Raw genomic sequence first — 7,799 nt, forward strand, 5'->3', positions numbered from 1 at the left:
TGTTCTTCGCCTTACTCTTCGATCTTCACCTTCTTCGTCGATTCCTGGAGGTGTTCATTGTGGCCGCCGTTCGAGTGGAGGTGGAGGTATTCTCTGGAGGTGTTCTTCGTTAGGGTTGAAATTGGGGCTGAAGATGGATAGATAGGGTTAATTTGAGTTAAGGGATTTGATTTTATGTTCAGTTTAGGGATTTGATTTTATGTTTAGATTAGAGATTTATGTTTAGATTAGGATTTTATTAAGTTTTTTTTTTTCTGCTGACTTAAGTGAGTTGGAATTAAAATTTTATTTTTAATTAATTTTTCTAATTAAAAAAAAAATAAAAAAACCACGTGGATAAGCTGACTAGGACAAAATTGGGCTCTGGCACACTTTGGCCTTAATTGAATTAAAAAAAAATTTCTAGGGACCCAATTTGATGCAAAAATTTTCTAGGTCCTGGATTTGATTCCCTTTGTAATTTCAGGGGCCTTTGGACCCTTTAAGCCTGTGCACGTTGTTTTCATGATGTGTACTTCTTGTGAAAGAAAGCTATCTTTTAGTACACATAATTGATTATTAAAATAACTAGCCATTCACTACTGGTTTATGATTTAATTTATCTTTACTTTAGATAAGTAGTGAGTCTGTAATATATATATAGGATTAATAATGTAGCTATATAGAACTTTATTAGCTTCTACTAACTCCCAATCATTAAGATATTTTGTTTGGTTCAAAGGAGGGGAGGGGAGGAGAGGGATTTTAATACTTATTACGTTTGGTTCATAGGAGGGGAGGGGAGGGAAAATTACGTATTTTTATTTGATTCATGAGGGGAGGGAATAGATTTTATAACTAAAAATTACTTTTATACAATTTTATATATTTACTTGAATTTAACACAAAAGGGAAAAGAAAGAGAAATAATATAAGGAGGCAGCGGAGAGAGACCGGAGAGGGGCCGGGGCAGCGACGGTTGGCATGAAGAAGGAAGGAAATAACGTGAAATAAAGAAGGGAAACCGTAGGATAAAAAATTGAAACTTTTAGATTTGTGCTGAGTTATTTTTATCCGAAATTTATTTCCCTTCCTAATTCTGTAAGACCCAAGATTTTAAGCTTAGAATAAGTGGAAGAGATTTCCATTTACGATTAGGGTTGATGTAATGTGAAGGGAAACCTGAACGAAAGTTTATTAAATGAAATATATTTATGAAGGAGAAAGTTCAGGAAAAGTTCAAGGATTGCATTATGATCGATAAAAGTTATAGCACGAACGTTTTACGCTTAAACCTAGGTCAGAAACCCTAGTATATAGCTAATTTTCACTTTTAGGCACGATGGCAGTTAATTCCAAAAATCTTCAGAGAAATGTTAGAACTTCTCTTTTTCCATATATCACGATCGTCTCGAGGCGAAACTCTAGGATCTACGAACGTCCGATTCCAATCATCGGAAGTTTGCCGAAACCGAATCCCTGGTATTTCAAAACCCTAGAATTTCTCGACAATGAAGACTTTATCTATTCAGAGCTTCAAACGAATATTCTACACGCATACACCCATTTCTCTTGATGATTTCAATCTTTCTTCCGAAGGAAGTTTTCTATTCCGACATTCGAGGCAAAAAGCAACTTATCGGGTAAAATAGTTTTACACCGACTTTGCACCGACTTTGCATTAGTTGCCAAAAATACAAGGAGACATCTTCTTAGCTTAGGAATTCCTTTGCCAAAACCTATCTTAGAATTCATGGAGAATGATGCCGGAAAAATCAGATTCGCGAAACTTTCATTTTCCCGCGAATTTCCACCTTTTATATATAGCAAAGAAAGGAAGAAAAATTCAAATTTTCCTCCATTTTCTCTCCTCAAATCCGCGAGCTCATCCAAGGAAGAAGGAAGAAGAGTTTTTGTTCAAACCTTGCTTGATCATCGATTAATCAGTTGCTGCTTCAAGGCTTCGAGGTATAGTCGCTAATCCTTACCTCCGATCGCTTTTTCCATAGCTTTTCTGTAGAGTTTTCTGAGTGGATAGTTTATGGGTTTTTGCAAAACTATCCTGAATCTTTCATTTCTGATTCTAAACCTCTTCTACATGTGCCCAAGATCACTTCTGCCGGATTAGATTTTCCGTTATGTCGCCGGAATTCCGCCGGAATCAATTTGAACCTAAAATACCCATTTATGTAGTTTTTGAGTAAAGTTCCAACCTTTAGGCTGAAAACTATCGCCTTAGCTTAGTGCTAGTAGGATTAGTTGTCATAAACGTCGTTGGTGACGTCCCTGCAAAATTTTATTTTTGGGATTTCAGTTTTGAAAATCCTAAGTTAAAAATCATGACCAAAATACCCCTGCGACAGTTTTCGATCCGATAATTTTTCCGAGTTCAGAATACCCTTAGTTACGGCTTATGAAAGCATAGGAACCAAGTTTGATCGAAGAAAAATCGAGCCCCATAATTGTGTAAAGTGGCCGAGCCTATTAGAGGGGGAGGAGGAAAATTTCCTTTTCCGAAAACTTGTCTTTCGCGCTAGATTATCGTACCTTAGAGTATAGATTACTTCGAGTAACCTTAGTAAGTATCGATAACTTAGTTTCCGATAGATTCTGATAGTATTTCTGTGACTTTGCTTTAAAGGAACTTTTGAGGAATTTCCTGAGGAGCAACGCTTTGCTTGTGAGGAAGAGTTAGAAGATAATCCTGGAGAATCTGCAGGTGAGGGCTTCTCACTGAATCTCTAGTTAATGCTTAGGGTCGATGTTTCGACATTGTTTACTGTTTATGCACTGAGATTGTGTGTGATTGAAAATGTTTTCTGAGGCTTCGGCTGACAATGTAGATGATTCATCTACTGAATGTTTTTGAAGATTGACTTACATGCTATGTGCTATGTGGGTAATTTAGGATGTGTGGTGCATGCCTTATATGCTAGGTGCTATGTGGTTATTGCTTAAGATATTGACATATGACATGTTGATTGATTATGATGAGTTAATTCTGCTTTTGCACTATAATCTGAGTTTCTGAACGGTGAGAAAAGCGGGCAGGTCATGCCGATTTTATTTTGAGAGTTTTGAGAAAGTTTGATAGGACGAACGAGGTTCGGGCCTTAATTTTGTTTAGTGGATCGAGACATCCTCTGGAAGCGACTTGGGATTGGGAGATCCTGCAAATGTATAAGACTTGCGATAAGACAAAATGGAATCTATTTCATAAAGAAAATTCATAAGACCTTAAATAACCTCAAAATCTTTAAGTAATGATAACAACCTCGAAGGAAGGCATTGGAAGTCAAATCATAGTTTTGGGAAAACGAGGAGTGTCGTCGGATCCAAGTGTTGAGGAGTTTGGTAAGTTCTGAGTATGTTGGTACTCCTTCGCTCGTTGAGCAGTTTGTTAGCCATCCAAGGGATGAGCCGAGAAGCTTCACTGAGGCGTGAGACCTTGTGAATGCGGGATACTCCACTGAGGCGTGAGACCTTGTGGAAAGCATGGATCTTCACTGAGGCGTGAGACCTCGTGAACAGCATGAAGCTTCACTGAGGCGTGAGACCTTGTGAATGCGGGATACTCCACTGAGGCGTGAGACCTTGTGGAAAGCATGGAACTCCACTGAGGCGTGAGACCTTGTGAGAGCATGAAACTTCACTGAAGCGTGAGACTTCGTGCAAGTGTGTAAATTCACTGAGGCGTGAGACCTTGTGAAAGCATAAAACTTCACTGAAGCGTGAGACTTTGTGAATGTGTGAGACTCCACTGAAGCGTGAGACTTCGTGTGAGCATTGATGACTCGAAGAGTTATCGTGAGTGGTTGCACTCATTTTATGATTAATGTACTTTGTCGCAGAATCGACTTTTACCTTAGGGTAAGCTTTTAGAAACTTTAATTTACCTAGAACACGTGGCGACGTGTCGAGTGAGGTCGGAGACGTTGTTTGGCAAATCACATTGCACTCATGCATACATAGGAGGTTAATACACGGCGTGATACCGGACCTCGGTGAATTGGAGGTTAATACACGGCGTGATACCGGACCTCGGTGGATTGGAGGTTAATACACGACGTGATACCGGACCTCGGTGGATTCCAAAATGGTCATAAGACCCGGATTTCCGCGTAAGAGCGCTATTAGGCGACTCTTAGTAGCAGACCGAAATGGCAGGCCTTCGGGTTTTATGCTGATCTGACTACATGATGATGTTGGAGTAAGAGGCATCACGGGCCGAAATGGCACCACCGTGGCTGGTGAAGGGCTGATCCGATGATGTCTATCCGTTCCGGATTGCATATTGGTTGACTGGGTTAACCTGCATATCATTTTATGCAACATGCATACTGACATAGTTGATGAGTGTGTTTGATACTTGTTAGTTCTACTTGATGCATGTTAACTGTGATTTACAGTCGTTATATTCTTTGTGGAAATATGCAACCCTAGGATGTTATCCCTAGTTATAAGCCTAAGTGGCTATTATCTTATTTATATTTATTGGTGCTATTATTTACATAATTCTTTGGAGTTGACCCTCGCGTCTTCTGTGTGTGCTTTGGCGAACAAACGCCCTTTGTCAGATGTCTTTGGCGGGCTGATTCATGATGGTTCATCCTTCGGGAGGAACTAGGGTTGAGATGCAGAAACTGGAGCGTGTCGCGGTAGCGAGAGGATGACGGATGGTGTACATAGACTAGGTCGTTCTGGATTCAGATTCGGGCGACGATCATGCTAGCATGTAGGATTGGGTGTTAGTGTGAGCTCCTCGAGATGGGATTAGTGTAGGAGTAGAGTCTTAGCTCTGAACATCATTTGTTTTCTTTGGGGACAGGGTAGTTTCCCACCGATAGCTTTTTGTTTGGTTCTTTACGAGAATCACAGAGAGTTGGTTGGACTTAGGAGGTCTTGCTTCAGGCCGATGGGCCAGCTTATTCTCAGTTTTGAGGGATGGTGTTGCGGACACTTGACCTTTCTTGTGGATTGTACCTTTTGCCTTCGGGCGTTACACTTTTCTTTCCGTCACTGGAGGTTTACTCGTGACGAGGTTACTACTACAGCGGGGGCTGTTTATATATATTGTATATTAGTTCTGATTATTGTTATTGTTGGGTTTTATTTAATTCAGTCTTGTCTTAGTTATTATCGAAAAAAAAAAATATTCACGTTTTTTCCGCATTAAGTTTATTTTGGTTACTAAAGTGACGCCACCGAAATCGGGGTGTTACATTGTGGTATCAGAGCATGGTCGAGTCTTTCGGGAGTTGTTGGGGAATAGGTCTTCTGTGCTAGGTTGTGTGACTCTGCAAAGAGTGAAAATTGATTGTCTGCAAGCGATTTTTCGCTTAAAAATTGATTGAAGTTATTGCTTAATCATATTGTATAGTTATACTAGATGCTATCTTATGATGAGTACTAACTGTTTGTTTAACTTAACAGAACATGGTGAATACTAATCAGCTAGCTGAGATGATGGCCACTATGGCCCAAGCGGTAACAGCGCAGGCCCAAGCGGTAACAGCACAGGCAAATGATAATGCCATGAGGCGTGCTACTGAAGAAGCACGTGAACAGCATCAACGTCAGAGAGAGATAACTCTGGACCTGAACAAAGGCCTCAATGACTTCAGGAGGCAAAACCCACCAAAGTTCTCTGGTGGTACTGACCCAGACGCAGCGGATCTCTGGATTCAGGAAATCGAGAAGATATTCGGCGTACTACAAACTGCTGAGGGTGCCAAAGTGGGCATGGCGACTTATCTGCTACTCGGGGATGCTGAGTACTGGTGGAAGGGCACCAGAGGAATTATGGAAGACAATCACGAGGAGATTAGCTGGAACTCATTCCGGACCGCATTCTTGGAAAAGTATTTTCCAACAAGTGCTCGGGATGAGCGGGAGTCACAATTTCTGACACTCCGTCAGGGAGATATGTCAGTGCCGGAATTTGCTTCGAAGCTGGAGTCCTTGGCGAAGCATTTCCAATTCTTTCATGATCACGTGAATGAGCGCTATATGTGCAAGCGCTTTGTTAATGGACTGAGGTCTGATATTGAGGACTCGGTGAGACCGCTGGGAATCATGCGATTCCAATCATTGGTGGAGAAAGCCACGGAAGTGGAGCTGATGAAGAACCGGAGGTTGAACCGGGCTGGAACTGGAGGGCCGATGAGGTCGGGCTCTCAAAATTTTCAGAGCAGAGAGAAATTTCAGAGCAGGGGGCCATATCAGCGTCCTGCTGGAAAAGGATTTACTTCGGGATCTTACAGACCCATGACGGGTACTGCTGGAGGTTCCGGAGATCAGACTTTGACGAAGGAGATGACTTGTTTCAGATGTGGGGAGCCGGGGCATTATGCTAATGCTTGTCCCGACAAGAGGCCCAAGTGCTTTAATTGTAGCAAAATGGGGCATAATGCTGGTCAGTGCAGAGCACCCAAGACGGAGTCAACCGTGAACACTGCTCGTGGAAAGCGTCCTGCTGCTAAAGCAAGAGTTTACACCATGGACGGTGAGAGAGCTGAGGGGTTTGCCAGAGGAGAGCGCAAGAACGATGGTAACTTTCTAACCATTCTTTCTCATTTCAGTATAATATATTCCATTACTCTCGTAGCGTGTGCAAACACACCTAACTTACTTATACTGTCTAAGCTTTGACCTTATAGTTATTATGCCTATTAATACCTTATTTGACCGTAGCTCGTATTTTAGCTATAGAAGTTATACGAGGTTTAGAATGACCCGCTAGAAAGTAGTCTTCTACCGATGTGTTTAAAAGGAAGCTAGAAGCTGAAGAATGAATCTCATAGAGATTTCTTATGGATAGTATACGTATGATGTCGAGGGCGTGTAGTTCCGTAGCGACATCATTGATGATTTAATATCAAGATTTTTGTGACTATTGGATGATAGGAACTCATTGACTGATCCAGTAGGTTTTTCTAAATTTCACCTTCGACGTATTAGGCTTGATCAACTTAATATTGAGGGGGTGATATTCGGAATCAGAGCTGGCTATGGACTTTGATAGAAGGATTGGTAAGATTAACTGGATTGATCGAGGATTAGTCGGATTTGGGAGGAAAGTTCGTGTTAAGTAATCGATTTTCTTTGGGAGGGAGTTATCGTTGTAAGAGATGAATATTCTTTTAGGAAATGTTGGAGAGCTACAGAGCATCAGAGATCCAAACTTGGAAAAGGTTTAGGTTTTAAGTCTATTAATTCTTGTCATAAGTGTATAGGACTTGAAGTTTGTCATAATTTGATTGGGAGATTAAGAAGTTTATCGACAAGATGGTAATAAAGTTACAAGAAGGAAAGTGTTAGTATTAAGATGAATACTTGAAGTTATCCTAGTTGGACAAGCTACTCAGAGTCTAATAGTGAATTTTGCTAAGTGGAATGAGAATATTAGGGTAAAGATTGACTTCAGAAGCTGGAGATCATATTCGAGTAAGAGTTTTAGTGGTGTTATCATTGATGATTGTAGTTAAACCTCGGCAAGTTGAAAGATGATATATCTGTTGCGACGCCGTTGGTCAACATTGGGACTAGAAGAGTGAAACAATCGAAGGGAAAGCAGAGTGTTTTAGTGAAAATTATCTGGAATAAAGACACGGACGGTGTTATGTGAGAGTTAGAGGAAAAGATCAAGGAATAATATCCAGAGCTATTACTGACCCTTAAGTTTCGAGGACGAAACTTTCTTTTTGGAGGGTAGTAATGTAAGACCCAAGATTTTAAGCTTAGAATAAGTGGAAGAGATTTCCATTTACGATTAGGGTTGATGTAATGTGAAGGGAAACCTGAACGAAAGTTTATTAAAT

The sequence above is a fragment of the Lotus japonicus genome, chromosome 4, assembly GCF_012489685.1.
Source record: "Lotus japonicus ecotype B-129 chromosome 4, LjGifu_v1.2".
Classification (NCBI taxonomy): domain Eukaryota; kingdom Viridiplantae; phylum Streptophyta; class Magnoliopsida; order Fabales; family Fabaceae; genus Lotus; species Lotus japonicus.